We start from the raw sequence: 19,042 nt of genomic DNA, 5'->3' as shown, positions 1-19,042 counted from the left end.
CCAGAGGTAAAAGGGGACAGAGCAACAAATGAAAACTTTACATTTGTACAGCTTCTACACACCTTTGCACACCTGCACACCGCTCTTTATCATTCAGTGTGGCAAATTTGCAGATTTCAAGGGCACATTCCAGTCAGACAAACACATTCAAGGAGAGTGCAAAGCAGGATGAGAAGAGGGGCATTACAAGGGAGAGAATGTGGCCTGGAGAGAGAGTCCGGAGGATCAAATAGGCTGCATTTGGACCCTCTGATCTGAGGATCCCCATCCCTGGTGTGTAATATTGAACCCTCACAAGCAGATTCTGTGTACACCTAGTTTCTATATATTTTTCCCTGAGTGCAGGGTCAGTCCTTACCTGGAAGACTACTGTGTATTTTTCCATCCATTTTGAAGATGCCCTTAAAAGATTCGTAAAGGATACGAAATCCTTCTACGTTTCTTGCTTTCGCCGCATGGTGCTGTGAGGAGCCTGACCTAGCCGCATGTCACACACAAAGAGATCTTATGCTTCCTAAATCCTGACATCTATCTCAAATCTTGGGAACTAGGTTCACTGGAACAGCATGTGTTTCCATCAGCTGGATAACAGATAACCTTGAAGCCTACGAGCCTACTGCTGCTTATATCCTGTGATGCAGTTCTGAAAGGTCTAGTGTAGATTTTTTTGTACAGACTACACTGCTCTTCTGTTCTCCAGGCTTTAATCACTGTCAAAGAACTAGGTGAGGCAGAGAGGAAGAACGTGCTGTACAGTGGTACCTCTAGTTACAAACTTAATTCGTTCCGGAGGTCCGTTCTCAACCTGAAACTGTTCTTAACTAGAGGCGTGCTTTCGCTAATGGGGCCTCTTGCTGCCACTGCACAGCCAGCACACGATTTCTGTTCTCATCCTGGGGCAAAGTTCTCAACCTGAGGTAACTCAAGGTTAGCGGAGTTTGTAACCTGAAGCGTTACCTGAAGGGGTGGAGGGAAGTCCAAGAGATTCATTGGAATCTTGTTTTTATGATCTATGTTCGATATATGATTGTAAAACTTTAATCTGATATATATATATATATATATATATATATATATATATATATATATTTGCTTTCGTAGATTTTCACGGGTATAGGAATGCAGGTTTTGGTGTCCTCGGGTGTCTTCCCGTGTAAAGAGCAACAAATATATATATATATATATATATACAAATATATATATATGAATGAATGAAAATGCCAGATACTCCTGAATTTATGCCATATACAAGAGCTGCCCTTGCAGGTCTACCCCATAGCTCCTAAGACCAATTTGATTAATACTTTAGCCAGCCAGCCAGCCACAGCTTAAGTTCCATCTGCACTATACATTTAAATCCTATCATCTGAAACAGTCACGGCATCCTCAAAAGAATATTGGCAACGATAGCTTGTTGTGATGCAGAGTGTTGTTATCAAATCCCTTTCCAGACTTACAGTTCCCAGAAAGTTCCCAGAGAAGACGGATTGGTTGTTAAATCACTCTGTTCGGACACTGCTTTTAATACATGGAGCCTAACACTCAACTGTAAAATCACCAGCAAACTGGCATGCCATGTCAAAATACTTACAAACGGGCCATCTGGGGAGGGTGGGCCTTGCATTTAATGCAATAAATCCTGCCTGTCCCTAAATCAACTTGAACTGGCATATTTCAGTTTAACAAGAACAAAAACAACAACACAAAAGGTAGTCACATAGACCCATAGGAAAATTCTCCAAATCTAGAATGGAGAAATACAGTGGTACCTTGGTTTAAGAACAGCCCTGTTTACAAATGATTCAATTTACGAACTCCACAAAACCGGAAGGATTGTCCTGGTTTGCGAACTTTACCTCAGTCTAAGAACGGAAGCCGAACGGTGGAAGGGCACTGGCAGTGGGAGGCCTCATTAGGGAAAGTGCGCCTCGGTTTGAGAACGGATTCAGTTTAAGAACAGACTTCCGGAACGGATTAAGTTCATGAACCAAGGTACCACGGTTCTTATTTAGGCCAACCAAAATGTGACAAAATTTTGTGGTTTGTTCAATGGTGTGCTGGGATCATCCCTTTCCTTGTTTCTCCTGTCGCCAACTTCAGTTGAAAACATTGGTTTGTTGAGACTACATCTGATGTGGGAACATGTAGTTTCTTGCATATTTCCATCACTGATGTCCAATCCAGGAGAAATGACTTCTCAACCAAAGATGAATCATTGCTGCTAATTATCATGGAATTGTTAATTTGGAATGCCATAAAGGTGAGTTGCTTCTTCTCATCTTCAAACTGCCTTCTCCCTGAGCTATGATGGCCCATTTCCATTAGCAAACAAGAGGCTGTTAAAAGAATCATCCTTGTACATTTCCTGAGCCAATTCACTCTCTGAGAGCAGATTCTTCTCCCTCCCACAGGAAAGTTGGGAGGATCATCTAACAGAATATGCCGAAATTTTCCATTGACTGGAAACATTTTGTTCCAGCCAGCAAAGAAATCTGGCCAGCAAAGAAATGCAAAGATACCGTTGGGGAAAATAATTGAGTATGAGACATTAGTGTAGCAGACATAGAAATATGATTGCATTGTATAACAACAGTGAAATCTTTGTTGAAAGTTCTCGTCTCATCCTGTCTGGTGTCCTACCTGGTTTTAAAGCTTTTCTGATGGGCATTCAGGTTTTCTGTTGGCTGAGAGCCATAGCTGTCAAGCGTCCCTTATTTGGCGGGACAGTCCCTTATCCCAGCGCCATGTCCCGCTGCTATCCCTTATTGATGATGTCCCTTAAATAAGCTACTGAAGGTAATGGGGCCCTTTCTATGTCCAGCTGTCCTTTGTCAACAACAAATTGTTGCTGTTTTTTGTGTTGAATATATGCTATATGGTAATTTATGGAACTAATAGGTATAGGCAGCATTTTTTCATCTCCGCCAAGCTAAGCAGTTGGCCCCTTATCTCTCTCGCCCTGACCTAGCCACTGTGATCCACGCGACGGTCACCTCCAGACTGGATTATTGTAACTCGCTCTACGTGGGGTTGCCCTTGAGACTGACCCAGAAACTCCAGCGGGTGCAGAATGCCGCGGCGAGACTCCTTATGGGGTCTTCGCTGCGAGATCACATTCATTTGGTACTATACCAGCTGCACTGGCTCCCGGTGGAGTACAGGAGGTGCTGGTTTTAACCTTTAAAGCCCTATATGGCCTAGGACCCTCGTACCTATGGGACCGCCTCTCCTGGTCTGCAAATAAAAACATCCTGAAGGTCCCAGGCCTCAGAGAGGTTAGGCTGGCCTCAACTAGAGCCAGGGCCTTCTCGGCTGTGGCTCCAATCTGGTGGAAGGCTCTGTCACAAGAGACTAGGGCCCTGCGGGACCTGACATCTTTCCGCGAGGCCTGCAAGACAGAGTTGTTCCACCAGGCCTTTTGTCAGGGCGCAGCCTGACTCCCTCCTCTGGCAACCTGCACAGAATTTTGCTTAACGGTTGCCATTAATTTGATTTTAATTAATTTTTATAATGAAATGTTTTTAGAATGTTGGATTATTTGATTATTTGATTGTTGTTAGCCGCCCTGAGCCCGGCTTCAGCTGGGGAGGGCGGGATATAAATTATTATTATTATTATTATTATTATTATTATTATTATTATTTACCCATTTGCATGCAACAAAATATGTATTTTATCAAAGTAATTGTTGATCCCTTATTTTGGCTGCTGATCCCTTATTTTTGAAGCTGCTGGTCCCTTATTTTCAAATCTGTAAGTTGACAGCTATGCTGAGAGCTAATGTTGTCTTTCTAGAAAATACTTTCTTCTATGGCAGTGTAAACTCTGTTAGGAATTTATTTAAGAATGGGGCCTTCAAATCCTCATTATTATAACTGTTGTAATTGTTGTAATTAATGCTATTTATTATAACTCACCTTCAACCTAGGGCAGCACACACACGATTCATGAAAGACCCACACATTAGGAGCACATATAAAATTCATAAAGTCAGTTTTAAAAAACCCAGTTATAACTGTGTACAGCTGAAAATGCTGGCAGCATTAAGATAAATTAAACAGTGTAAAGAAGTTGTGATGGATGGAATAATGGAATAATGAATGGAATAGTTTCTGTAAAATAGACAGGGATTTATGATATGTAAAATGAACCATGGAAAGAGAAGATCGGAAGTCATTGATATTTTAAGGATGTAAAAAATGAGTACTTTAAATTGTAAAACAGAAAATTTAATAAAAACTTATACAAAAAATAAAAAAATCAGAATAAACCAGTTCCAAATCAGCCATCTCCATAGGCCTGAAGGAAGAAATACATTTTAACTTGGCATCTAAACATATTATTCTACCCTTCCTGTTCTCAGTTCTAACCATACCAAATACAGAGCCATTTGCTTAACAATATACCAGAAACTTCCTTTTGCCAGTTAAATGGTTTTGATTGGCAACCAGAACACCACTGTTCATGGCTGAAGTTATTCTCTACTATGTATGTCTGGTTTATATTCCATTCAGTAAGTCTGGAAAAATTTGGCATCTGCCCTGGCTTTCTGGAAGGAACCAGTTTTCCATGACCATTTTTGCCCACAATATTAAACCATGTGTTATATCTTTGAATCATCTGTTTCTTTATGCTTCCGAGAGTTCTTATATTTTTGCTTGATTGGTTTTAGGTTGCATTTTTGTTCTTGTTTTAATGTCTAATGGGTGTTTTTTTTAAAGACTCTATCACTTACAGATTCTTGAAACGTTAAGCAGTTTATACATACTGTTAGATAAACAAATAATAATAATTTATTATTTATACCCTGCCCATGTGGCTGGGTTTCCCCAGCCACTCTGAGCTGCTCCCAACAGAATGTTAAAAACATGATAAAACATCAGACATTAAAAACTTCCCTAAACAAGGCTGCCTTCAGATGTCTTCTAAAAGTCAGGTAATTATTTATTTCCTTGACATCTGATGGGAGGGCGTTCCTCTGGGCAGGCACCACTACCGAGAGGGCCCTCTGCCTGGTTCCCTGTAACCTCACTTCTCACAGTGAGGGACCTGCCAGAAGGCCCTTGAAGCTGGACCTCAGGGCTGAACAATGGGGGTGGAGACACTCCTTAAGGTATACTGGGCTGAGGCCGTTTAGGGCTTTAAAGTTCAGCACCAACACTTTGAATTGTGCTTGGAAACGTACTGGGAGCCAATGTAGGTCTTTCAGGACCAGTGTTATATGTTCTTGGCGGCTGCTCCCAGTCACTTGTCTGGCTGCCGCATTCTGGAATAGTTGTAGTTTCCAGCAAAGGGCCCCACAGATCATCAAGTCTCTCTATATTTTCTTAAATGACTGGTGGCTTAACACCTAAATAATAATCATAGAGTTGCAAGGTACCCCAAGGTATCCAGTCCAACTCTCTACAATGCAGGATTTTCAACTAAAGCATCCATGACAGATGGCCATCCAAACTCTGCTGAAAAACCTCTAAGGAAAGAGAGTCCACAGCCTTCTGAGGGAGTCTGTTCCACTGTTGAACAGCGCTTATTGTCACAAAGTTCTTCCTGATGGTTAGCTGGAATCTCCTTTCTTGTAACTTGAATCACAACACACTATGGTGTTTCTTCACCCCCTTACAGAAGTGTTCTTGTTCAGGATGTCAGCCAAAAGCCATGCCCTCCTCCAGGATTCTGTAAGCTAAGTGGGGCTCCAGCACTTCACATCACACCCCTCGTGGTTTCCCATTTATTTTTCCCAACTGACACTTAATACTCCATATGTCCTGGAGACCATGTAGCATGCTTCGTTCCCACTGGGTAGTTTGGTTTGGAGATGGAGTTCCTCCTTCTTTAAAAAGAAATGTTTTGTAGCTCTGCATACCTTGTACTCTGATCCCTCCCTCTTCCAGGTACACTGATCCCTCCCTCTTATTTGCTGTCACAGATGCATGATGTGCAGGGAAGACCAAGGCAGCGGTCCAGGCATTAAAGTGCCATATCTGAGTGTTTTGCCACTGAATCGGGGCAAACAGCAATCAAGTTTCCCAAAGGTTCCCATTTGCTCTGATTCAGTGGTAACACACTGATTTCCCCATATTTTAAAAAGTAAAAATCTGGACACAAAACTTGTTGAGACAACAACATATGCTCAGACACAAAGCTTTAAAGTCTGGATGAGCCATACATCTTACCCCAGGTCCCCCTACATATGCGGGGATTGCATTCTGGGACCCTGTGCACATAAGTGAAAATGCATAAAGTGGGGAGTACCCTCTGCTCTCTTTCCACACAACTCTCTCTTCCACCAAAACTGAAGCTCTGGGGCTGGCTGGAAGATGTGCCAGAAAGCGGCTGCAGCTTCTGCGCTACCCCACAATCAGCTGAAGAATGCAGCTTCTGTGCTACCCCACAATCAGCTGTATCTGAAGAAGTGTGCATGCACACGAAAGCTCATCCCAAGAACTAACTTAGTTGGTCTCTAAGGTGCTACTGGAAGGAATTTTTTTTGTTTTGACTATGGCAGACCAACACGGCTACCTATCTGTAACCACAATCAGCTGTTAGGCGGGAAGGCTGAGCAGCATAAAACCCCACTGCACCTCTGCAGTCTCTTCAGGGCTTCCTCCATCCTCACTGATGTCCTCTTCGGGTCCAGGGAGGGTCTCCTTGGTAAGCCACAAGGACTCTTCAGTTCTTTCCCACCATTTCCTGGCATGATTCTATTTATGTAATTATTTCTCATATACGCAGCCTCACACAAGTGTAACACACACATGGGGAGGGATGCCCGTAAGGCAGAATTCAAGTGCAATGAATAAGCAGCATTGAATGTTTCAGCAGGTGCATTTCGTTTGATTCTTTTGCTCTGGTGGGCTATGCTTTGAACAGATGCTCTCCCTTCCCCTTTTCAATGCTCCTTTAAACCGAGCAAGGAGAGACAAAGAGATTTTGCCACAGACAAGTGCAAGGCGGGCTGCCGACAGGGACACTGCTCTTTGTGTGTTCCCTGGGTCAGCCAGCCAAGCAGCCAGCCGGTCAGCAGCCAAGCCAGAGGCCCTGGACCTTTGCTTTGTTTGTTGCTTAGTACGATGTGGTGCCGCCAGCGACTCTGGCAGCCGACTGAGTCAGCAACAGCCACAAAACACAGAAGATCTGAAGTGGAAAAGTAAATAGGAGCTCAGGACTTGGCAGGAAGGCTGCCACCATTTTACATCCTTGCAAGGTGACACTGAGCATATGCGATACCTTTTCCTGCCTCTCTCTTTCAGAAGGTCCTCTGATCTGGGCACCGATAACTTTCAAAGAGTACTGAGGGACAGCTTTATATTTCTGTATATTTTGGAACACCTACCAAATCGAGCGGCCTTATTAGATTACCATTTCCTGCAGCACCAAACTATTTCATCAGTACTTTATGTAGTTTATTTAGATTCAATTAGATTTATAGAGCATAGAGTTCATAAAACATATGACAAATGTTTTACTCCCAACTATCAAACGTGCTGAGGTGACAAAAGAAAAGGTATAATACTAATAAAGCGAAAACAGTGAAATGACAAAACAGCAATAAAATCAATAAACGCTCCAAAAGAAGCAAAATATTATCAGAGCCATGAAGCCCCACTGAATTCAACAAAACATGGTAAGGGTGGACTCTTAGGCATGCTTATGGCAGGACTATTTCAGTAACTAAGGTTGCATACACACCAATTGACTCACATTTAGGGAACTGCAGTTTGTTAAGGGTGCTGCAAGATTATATTATCTGTGTCCTACCTTTCCTCTGTGGATCTCAAGGTGGCAGCACATGCCAGAACCCATAAGGAAAGACCAAAAAGATGCTCAGCTTCATCTAAAGCTCAGATATCCTGCCCTTTGGCTTCCTTGACATTCTTCTGTTTTTTTAGCTTCATGATGCCACCAGAACTCAGGTGCATCCGTTCTGTTCTCACTGTGTACAATTTACATAGACATTCAACAATATACAGGTGAAACTTGGAAAATTAGAATATGGTGGAAAAGTTCATTTATTTCAGTAATTCAACTTAAAAGGTGAAACTAATATATGAGGTAGACTCATGACATGCAAAGCGAGATATGTCAAGCCTTTGTTTGTTATAATTGTGATGATCATGGCGTACAGCTGATGAAAACCCCAAATTAACAATCTCAGAAAACTAAAATATTAAATGAAATCAGCAAAGAAAGGACTGCAAATAGAGCAATATTGAACCTCTGAGAAGTAGAAGCATGCATATGTACTCAGTACTTGGTTTGGGCCCCTTTTGCATCAATTACTGCCTCAATGCGGCATGGCATGGATGCTATCAGCCTGCGGCACTGCTGAGGTATTATGGAAGACCAGGAAGCTTCAATAGCAGCCTTCAGCTCTTCTACATTGCTCGATCTCATGTCTCTCATCTTTCTCTTGGCAATGCCCCATAGATTCTCTATGGGGTTCAGATCAGGCAAGTTTGCTGGCCAATCAAGCACAGTAATCCCATGGGCATTGAACCAGGTTTTGGTACTTTTGGCAGTGTGGGCAGGTGCCAAAGTCCTGCTGGAAAATGAAGTCAGCATCCCCATAAAGCTCATCTGCGGAAGGAAGCATGAAGTTCTCCAAAATCTCCTGGTAGACGGCTGTGTTGACCCTGAACTTAATGAAACACAGTCGACCAACACCAGCTGATGACATGGCTCCCCAAATCAACACAGACTGTGGAAACTTCACACTGGACTTCAAGCATCTGGCATTGTGTGCCTCCCCATTCTTCCTCCAGAATCTGGGTCCTTGCTTTCCAAATGAGATGCAAAAGCTGCTCTCATCAGAAAAGAGATTTGGGGAGCCATGTCATCAGCTGGTGTTTCTTCAAAATGATGTGAAATAGCATGCTTAAGCATTCCAAGTGATATGTCGGAAAATTCCCGTCTCTCATCATTTGGAAAAATTCCAGTTTATCTGTGTATAGAAACAGTACTCCCCCCCCTTAAGGGGCACTGGTTTCATTCATCATTGAGATGACTAAACAAAATGAAAAAACCCATTCAATATAATATTTAAATAGTCACCATACATTTTTCCATGGCTGATACATAAATTGTTTTCATTGAATGATGCATTTCTATTTTTTTTAAAGCCTCATAAAAGATCTTTCAATAGCTACAGCATTTTTTAAAATGCTAAATGTACATTGCTAGCATTACTTGTTCATAGGATTCTAATAGCCTGTGCATCTTTTTGTTAGATATGCATTATTTGGGCATCTTGAAAATTAGCCTGTGTTGCCATTTGCTTCCTCTTGCATCTTCAGAAGGACTTCTGTGTGATGTGTTTTCCAGCAGATTCATGCTGTGTGTTTTCCACTAACCATGTTTATGGAATGGAAATGACATTTGGGTGGTGTGCGGAAGTGGGCAATTATGCCACATTTTTGTATGACGTGTCCAGGCAAATTCATTTCTGGTTATCTTTCGGACATGTTCTTGCTGCATGTGAAATAAACACGTGACACTAAATCAACTAGACAGCGACTGCATGTGAGCACAACAAACAAAAGTAGTTTTTTTTATTAAAAACCTGATACTCAGCAGGGTTGTATCCTGGCTTGTGCCCATGTGATCAGCTCCTCAAGGAGGTGATTTTCACTGATTCTTCCTTTCCCCTGCAATCCCTTGCAAGCACACTATCCTTCAGCTTTGAATTTTAATGATGTCTGTGAGGACGTTCACGCAGGAAACAAGGAATGCCTGTGACTAGTAATGATATGACGTATAAACAACTGCTTAATTTCCCCCCAGTAATATTGATGTGTTCCAGTTATCATTTGGAAGAGCAATACTTTCCTGTTCAGCAATTTGCATACTCAAAGAAGGATCCCCAGGTTATCTGGGGGACAAGCCTGGTAGCCAGGACCCAGCATGACATGGGATAGCAATGTTCAATAAATCCCACCCTCAGGCTGTGTGCATCCGTCAGGCTTCAGGGAATTGGCTTCCTCCCCCCATGGTAGCAGATAAGCAGAACAAAGGAAAAGGAGTCTTCTTACCAGTTAGAAACTTTAATAATCACAGCGAGAGGACAAAGAACCCACCTCCTAGAAATGGCGGTGCTCCCAATTAAGGCTCACACCCCTTTGCATCCCTATTAATCCGTGTCACTTCTACATCAGGTAATCTGAGCTTGGCCTGTCTGTGCATTGTGTGCTTTCTGTTCTGCCACTTTCTAAGCTCTTCTTGACCTTGGGTAGAGTGGATGAATGCTTTCCAGAGACAGTGAATCTGTTAACTAACACTCTCTCTCTCTCTCTCTCTCTCTCTCTCTCTCTCTCTCTTTCTCTCTCTCTCTCTCTCTCTCTGTGTTTTCTCCTAGCTGTTCCCCATCCAGGATTTCCCAGCTTCTGCCTTCTGAACTATGCCCTTCTGCAAACGACAGTTCCAAATCTATAATGTCCTCCTGCTCCTGGGAAGATGCAGGATTCGGATCCTGATCAGAGGGGAGGGGGAGGCTCCCACAATTCTTCCTCGTTGCAGCTCTCCTCAGCACAGTCCCTGACCGTACCTTGAGAGCCAGTGTGGTGTAGTGGTTAGGAGTGATAGACTCGTAATCTGGTGAACCGGGTTCGGGTCTCCGCTCCTCCACATGCCGCTGCTGGGTGACCTTTGGCTAGTCACACTTCTTTGAAGTCTCTCAGCCCCAGTCACTTCACAGAGTGTTTGTTGTGGGGGGAGGAAGGGAAAGGAGAATGTTAGCCACTTTGAGACTCCTTCGAGTAGTGATAAAGCGGGATATCAAATCCAAACTCTTCTTCTTCTTCTTACAGCTTAAATTCCCTGAAAGGATTCTGAGCACTGTAGATTATCACACACGAAGTTGGCAACTCTTAAACAAACTCCAGGGCCCAGATTGAGGGAAATAATGTGCTTTAAAGGATATAGTGAAAGTGCCTATTGTAATTTATGTTAAGGAAATCAAAATCAACACAACTTGCAACTTGCAAAAAAGCAAGCACACTTTTTCAAATCATTTCAAAACAGACACACCAAGAGAAGCAAGATAGCTTAGTTCTAAGTGTCTTATGAGCAAGAGGAATTTCCTGCTTCCTGCCAGTCCAACCAATTACCATCGCAGGGAAAACCAGAGGATTCCTGTGTCTCCCGTATTTATCTCCTTCATCCAGCTGTGAACTTCAGTCTCTGAGAGTGAGTAATGAGTAATGACTCAGAGTCCTAGGAAGCTGCCTCAGAACATCAGTCCACCGACTGTTGAAATTGACTGGGGGTGTTTCTCCAGGGTTTCAAATCAGACCTTACCTGGAGATGTGGGAGATTGGACCTGGGATCTTTTGTGTGCAAAGCACATCCTCTGCTACTGAGCTACAACCGTTCTCCCTAGAATGCAAGAAGGAGCATCCAGTTGGCATTTTAGCAGGCTGGTCTCTGAATGAACCTTTGTCCTCCCTGTCAAAGATTTGTCATAAAGGTAAGGGAGGGGAAGAGAGAAAACAATGCAGAGAGTCTCAAGCTGCGTTTCTTCCAATACTACTAAGAGGGATAGTAAGAGGCAGCTGCACCTATGAAGCTGGAGCCCTTAGGGGGAAAGAAAGAGAAAAGCAGAAAAACCGAATTCCATTCTTTTGGCAGGTTCATTGGGGCAGAGGAGGTTCCTAACATGTTCAGTTCACAATCTTTTGAATTTCACTGACCTGCAAAAAGCCTTGCATATTTCTCAGTCTCAGGTATGCTTCGTGTCTGGGGAAAAAAATGAAGAAGTCACAGGGATTCCCAATCCGCTTTAGACCAGTCTGCTTCAGCAAGGGAGCCATATAATTTGTTTCCAGATCATATCCACAGATGCACGCCATGTGCATATTGCTCCGGCTCCAGTGCTGGTGTCTGAAGCTGGGGATGCATAATGTTGGCCACAATCCATCTGTATCCTGTAACTTATTGAGAAATACTTTTAAATGTGTTTCCCCTCAAAAAAAAACTTTCATCTGATTTGAAAATCTACAGCATGGTTAAGCCAAGGTGTGTACATTTCAGGCAGCCATTGTGCACACGCAATGCACACATACAGACAACAGTTTCATTTTTATGAGAGTTTCAGGAGGTTGTCAGGGTGGAGAAACAAATCAAGTATTGTGTATCAGATGCAGAGACATCCCTAGCTCCCTTCTGGTGTGTGCAACAATGTAAAAATGCAACTGGAAATGACCCTGCTGAATTTCGAGCTGCTAATTTGTATACATAGCCTCAGACACCACAGGCAATAACTAATAAGTACAGTGGCACCTCGGGTTACATACGCTTCAGGTTACAGACACTTCAGGTTACAGACTGCGCTAACCCAGAAATAGTACCTCGGGTTAAGAACTTTGCTTCAGGATGAGAACAGAAATCGTGCTCCGGTGGCGCAGTGGCAGCAGGAAGCCCCATTAGCTAAAGTGGTGCTTCAGGTTAAGAACAGTTTCAGGTTAAGAACAGACCTCCGGAACGAATTAAGTACTTAACCCAAGGTACCACTGTAGTTGTTGTTCTCTTTGACATCTGGTGGGAGGACTTTCCACAGGGCGGGTGCCACTACCGAGAAGGCCCTCTGCCTGGTTCCCTGTAACTTGGCTTCTGGCAGGGAGGGTACCGCTAGAAGGCCCTCGGCATTGGACCTCAGTGTCCGGGCAGAACAATGGAGGTGGAGATGATCCTTCAGGTATACTGGACCAAGGCATTTAGGGCTTTAAAGGTCAGCACCAACACTTTGAATTGTAGGTCTTTTAAGACCGGTGTTATATGGTCTCAGCGGCTGCTCCCAGTCACCAGTCTAGCTGCCACATTCTGGATTAGTTGAAGTTTCTGGGTCACCTTCTAAGGTAGCTCCACACAGAGCGCATTGCAGTAGTCCAAGCAAGAGATAACTAGAGCATGCACCACTCTGGCGAGACAATCTGTGGGCAGATAGGGTCTCAGCCTGCATACCAGATGGAGCTGATTAACAGCTGCCCTGGACACAGAATTGACCTGCGCCTCCATGGACAGCTGTGAGTCTAGAATGACTCCCAGGCTGTGCACCTGGTCCTTCAGGGGCACAGTTACCCCATTCAGGACCAGGGAGTCCTCCACACCGCCCATCTCCTGTCCCCCCAAAACAGTACTTCCGTCTTGTCAGATTCAGCCTCAATCTTCAACCTCAATCTGTTACATTTTCTGATTTGAAAATGTACAGCATGGTTAAGCCGAGGTGTGTACATTTCAGGCAGTCATTGTGCACATGCAATGTACACACACAGACAACAGTTTCATTTTTATGAGAGTTCCAGGAGGTTGTCAGTGTGGAGAAACAAATCGAGTAATGTGCATCAGATGTAGAGACATCCCCAGCTCCTTTCTGTTGTGTAAAGCAACGTAAAAATGCAACTGGAAATGACCCTGCTGAATTTCGAGCTGCTAATTTGTGTACATAGCCTCAGACATCACAGGTAATAACCAATAAGTACTCTTATGTTCCCACAACACACAAACGCACACAAAACACATGGCTATTGCGTAAGCGATGAAAATGCCAACAGGAAGAATAATCACATTTTGCCGGCAGCTGTGAAATTCCAGGGATGTGTGTGATTTGCCTGCAATGATGGGAGGAGTGCTATCGGAGGGAAGCAATTTGGACTCCCCACTCGCTATGGTTGGGCTACCTGGGAAACATCATTTGGATCCCTGGCACTGATTTGTGAAGACCAGATTTTCCATTTTTTTTATATTTCACTGGGGGCAGGATCACAGCAAGGTTTAAAGGCATGCTCTTGGATGCATTCAATATTAAATTGTGGGAAAGCAGTGTACTTCAAGGGCATTTTTACTGCAATTTCCTTTTCACACCTAATTGTACGTAATTATGGTATTGTTCCCAGCACAGATTTAATACTCACTCACTTTTTTCTTTTTTCTTTTTGGTCTTTGGAATGATATATGAGCCATATAATCAGAGACAAAAACCCACAGGACTCAGCAGGGCCCAGTATCTCCTGTCTCTAACAGTGTGGGACAGAGATTTGGTCATGCATAGTGTTATGAGTTTGGGGAAGGGGTGGTACTGTGGACTAAACCACTCTGGCTTCTGTCATGGTGTCCCATTGTGCCAGAAGCTACTGTTAGGTCCATCATGAGACGTCCGCCAGCTTCCAACCACAGATACCAGCAGCCTTCAAACAAGCAAACTTGCCTTATGATCGCTCCCTAGCATCCCACTGCCAGAGGATTGCCTCCTTCCATTCACCACTTTGCCTCCTCCAAGTGGAAGAAACCTGGGCAGTGCTGAATGTCACATCCATTGCCAGGTGTGTCCTGCTGGAAATAGAAAAGGGCTTTCCCCTTGGCCTGCCTGTATATCTACTCAGTTGCCAAGTGCTTTTGTGACATCAGAAGAAACCCAATGGCAACAGCTGGGGAGGCATCACCTTCATTGCTTTGAGCCTCACAATGGCGGGGGGACCTATCAGTGATTGTGTGCTTATTTCTATGGGACACGGGTGGAGCTGTGGTCTAAACCACTGAGCCTCTTGGGCTTGCTGATCGGAAGGTCAGTGGTTTGAATCCCTGCAACCGAGTGAGCTCCTGTTGCTCTGTCCCTGCTCCTGCCAACCTAGCAGTTTGAAAGCATACTTCCTGTGGCAGGAAGGTAAACGGTGTCTCCGTGTGCTCTGGTTTCCGTCACGGTGTTCCATTGTGCCAGAAATAGTTTAGTCATGCTGTTGGAAGCCGCCCAGAGTGGCTGGGGAAACCCAGCCAGATGGGTGGGGTACAAATAATAAATTATTACTATTATTATTATTATTATTATTATTATTATTATTGGCTCAGGCTCATTGTAGACACAGCTATGTACCTATATTCGGTATAAAATGTAGAACAGCCTAACATGAAGCATGTAAAGAGTTTGTGTGCTAGCTTCTTCTTCAGGAGAAGGTGATAGCAGATGGGACTGAAAATAACCATGGCTATTTCTTAAATAGGATAAAAGCAAGTTGACTGATGCCATCACTGTCTGTCTTTTAAGAAGCGGGAGTATAGGCTGGGATCCAAAAAGTTCCAACCTTCCCCTCCATGGGTCCTATTATCAACCTTCTCAACTGCATATTATTTCAGCATTCAAATTTTATATCTCTCCATTTTGTCCATAACATTTTCTACATTACAAGTGTTATTGTAATCCTGCTAATGTTTTCATCTGCTTACAGTGGTCTTTCAGGTAGATTGTAAATTTTTCCTATTCTTTATTAAAGTTTTGGTCTTCTTGGTCCCTGAGCTTTCCAGTCGGTTTTGCCATTTCGGCATAATCCAACAGGAACTTTGTCTTCTTTCCATCTTTTCAAAAGTCATTATGGGACACAGGGTCTGGGGGGAGGACAGACTACTGCAAAAGGGGAACTGTGTTTCATCACTCAGAAATTTAGCAAAGTCTTTGCAGATTTTTATATTATGGATGTATGAGTTGTAATATTTTATTAATGCTATTCCTTTGGTATTATGTCATGGCCTTTAGAGCAATAAGCTTATTAACTGAGCTGAGTACTGCTAAAAGCCCTCCTGGATGTCCGAAATGAATTGCCTACTAGTTCTTTCAACCTTTTGTGGATAATGTCATTACATGTCATCACTAGGTGGCATTCGACAAGTTATTTCTACATGGAGTCATGAGTTTCCTGTTGCTATTTTGCTCTTGCTTGAGAAAGACAATAAAATCACTGTCTAGTTTTCTGACTGGTGTTTCCTCTAAGGGTTAAAACTGTGCATCGATGCTTAATGTGTAGCATGCAGCCACATCACTTTTTTTACTTAAATTTATTATCTCTGCATCAGGGGAGGATTATTATTGGGAGTTAAATGTGTGAGAGGGAAGATTTAGCCCTTCCCTTCCCAGATAACCTGGTACTCTCTCACACACACCCCTTCCCATTTACTCTCGTGAAGTTTTCGGGCTTAGTGAAAAATGTTCCCTTGGGCACTAATGGGAATTTTTATATTAAGCCTTCTATCATAGCTTGCAGACATGGTCAGTCAGATTAGGTTCCCGGAATCTCAGAAGGGCCTTCATTGCCCAAGCCTGACCCTGCCATGCCAGTTGCCACTCACTCACCACTTGATGAGATCCGTATTTGCAGGCAAGCATGAGTCCAATCCGAGCTGCGCCTGCAGCAACCACATTCACTGACATGGCTGGGGTCCTCACCAGTGGTGTAGCCTGGGTTGGCTGCACCCGGGACCACGTGGAGGGGCAGGTGGGAGGGAGGGAGGGAAACAGACCGAGTACGCATGTGGATTCAAATGCTTAATGGCGTCCATGTCACCTAGGACATCGCAGCTGCAGAGATAAGAAAAGAAGAGTGGTTCCATTGTCTGGAGAGGTCGCATCCTGGTTTGCAAGGACAAGCCATTTTCTTTCTTCTTCTTTTTTTCAAATCCTTTATTATTTTATTCACAAAATATACATTCTTTACAGCAAACAACTCCAAAATAAGCAGACAGATCCAAAATAAAATTATATGTAACAAAACCATAAGTCTCATGTTTTCATTTACACTGATCTCCTCTACGATACTTTTACTTGATATTTCCTGCTGCTTTCTGCTTTCCTTATAGAATTTTTATAAAAATTTAAATCTCTTAAATCCTATACCAATCTTTAACAATCTCAATTAATCCCTTCACCTCCCTCCCCCACAACCCAGTACCTCCCCTCCACCCGCGTGCGATCTTCTTTACCTACTATTATTTTTGTTATTGTTGCGTTATTCAATAAGGAGAAGCCATTTTCAACGGAGCCCAGTGATGGAAGTGCACAGCTGTACTGAGGCTGCACCAGGTGTCAAAATTTTGTGCCCCCTAATCTTTAGTAAAAGCTATGGTTTTCCCAGTAGTGATGTATGGAAGTGAGAGCTGGACCATCAAGAAGGCTGATCGCTGAAGAATTGAAGGAAGAGAAGGAAGAGAGTGAACACTGTTGTGTGACATTTATTATTATTATTATTATTATTATTATTATTATTATTATTATTATTATTGGCTTTACATGCTGCCTAAAGGTGATAGCCTCCCGCAGTTTTGTCAAGTTTATGTTCGTAGCTTCAAGAACACTGTCCAACCATCTCATCCTCTGTTGTCCCCTTCTCCTCGTGCCCTCCATCATCACCTTGCCAACAAAGGTCCGTATAGTTAAAGCCATGGTTTTCCCAGTAGTGATGTATAGAAGTGAGAGCTGGACCATAAAGAAGGCTGATCGCCAAAGAATTGATGCTTTTGAATTATGGTGCTGGAGGAGACTCTTGAGAGTCCCATGGACTGCAAGAAGATCAAACCTATTGTTATGTAGTGAAGTTTCACCCTGGGCCAGCAGGGGGATACTGTATATAGTTTTCACTCAGGTCTGTAGATAGTTTTCCCTCAGGTCCGCGTCAGTTATTTTAGGCGGGAACTCTGGGCTGTTGTTACAATGTTGACAGCCGGCTGCCTATAAAAGCAGGCCAGCTGAGCTGTTTGCAGTCAGTTCTATTCCAGCTTACGAAATAAAGAGCTATTTGGAGAAATCCCATCCTCGTCGCCAGTGTTAAGTTGTGGGTTGACATAGCCGACAACCAGCGATTTCTCCAAATAGCTCTTTTGCGAGGGAGGTGTAGGTGGGGCCTCGCCATCTGTATGTGTCTCTTCTGGAGCCGCAAGCGCAGTTGGGGGCACCTCGGTAGTGTCCAAGTCCCCAACCCTGCGCCTAAGCTGGTCTATGTGCCATCGCCACAAGCGTCCGTCTTTGAGTGCCACCTGGTACGAGCGAGGTCCAGTGACTCCCACTACTGTGGCTGGCACCCAAGGAATGTCCCCCACATAGTTCCGGGCAAAGACCTGGTTTCCTGGGACAAATGACCGTGGCGCGTTGGCACAGCCTGGGGGTTCAGCCACGGCAAAGTCCGGGTGTAGCCGGTCGAGCGGTGACCTGAGGCGGCGGCCCATGAGCAGCTCAGCAGGACTCCGCCCTGTAGCCACATGAGGGGTGATGTGTTGCACGAACAAGTATTCGGCGACCCGCTCATGCCAGTCTCCCCGGTCCAGGCGCGCCAGTGCCTCTTTTGCCGAGCACACCATTCTTTCCGCTTGCCCGTTGCTGGATGGATGAAAGGGTGCCGTTAGGGCATGGCGGATGCCCAGTCCCAAAAGATACCGCTCAAACGTGCCTGAGGTGAACTGTGGTCCGTTGTCAGAGACAAGGACATCAGGACACCCATGCGTTGCAAACAGGCCTCGCAGCACCCGGATGACAGCTTCGGTAGTGGTGGAGGGCATCAGGGCGGCCTCCAGCCATTTGGAATAGGCATCCACCACTACCATAAAGGTCCGGCCGTGAAAGGGGCCAGCCAGATCAATGTGCACCCTCGACCAGGGTGTCTTTGGCATCTCCCAGGTGTGTCCCTTAGCTGCCGGTGGTGTAGGCCTCGACTCTTGGCACGCTTGACAGGCGGACACCCAGGCAGTGATGGCATCGTCCATATTAGGCCACCAGACGTAACACCGAGCCAACGCCTTCATTTTGACAATTCCCGGGTGGCCAACGTGCAGAGCCTCCAGGACGCGCTGACGGAGTCCCTGGGGAATCACGACGCGGTCTCCCCACAGGAGACAGCCGCGATGAGCTGAGAGTTCATGTTGTCTGGTTGCGAAGGGCTGGAACTCTGATGCAAAAGGCCCTTGTGGCCACCCCCTCCACACCCAGTTGAGCACCCGGCTGATGGTGCGATCCTGGGCAGACGTGGAGGCCACAGTGGCAGCTGATACAGGCGCTGCCGGAAGATCCTCAATCAGAAGGAGCGATGAAGCTGGAGATGGGTCTTCCACAAATGCTGGAAGAGGGCAACGGCTGAGGGCGTCGGCATGGCCCATCGATTTCCCCGGGCGATGGATGAGCTGGTAGTGGTAGGCAGCCAGGAAAACAGTCCATCGCAGCATGCGTGGCGAGAGGACCGGTGGAGTTGGACGATCACCGGCGAGGAGGCCCAGGAGTGGCTTGTGGTCAGTGATGAGG

The 19,042-nt window shown here is 44.6% G+C and overlaps 1 long non-coding RNA gene across 1 annotated transcript in view; it reads right to left on the bottom strand.

Annotated features, from left to right (window-relative positions):
- Window positions 1-14,320, bottom strand: part of LOC310827015 — a 30,690-nt gene extending 16,370 nt beyond the window's left edge. Inside the window, exon 1 of the long non-coding RNA XR_014556135.1 lies at window positions 14,252-14,320. This is a non-coding gene — a long non-coding RNA (uncharacterized lncRNA). The remainder of the gene's footprint in view (window positions 1-14,251) is intronic.
- Between the last annotated feature and the right edge of the window lie 4,722 nt (window positions 14,321-19,042).

The sequence above is a fragment of the Podarcis gaigeae genome (assembly GCF_964106915.1).
Source record: "Podarcis gaigeae genome assembly, chromosome: 11".
NCBI classification, from domain to species: domain Eukaryota; kingdom Metazoa; phylum Chordata; class Lepidosauria; order Squamata; family Lacertidae; genus Podarcis; species Podarcis gaigeae.
The sequence above is the reverse complement of the archived record's forward strand: the minus strand, read 5'-3'. Positions and strand labels throughout refer to the sequence as shown.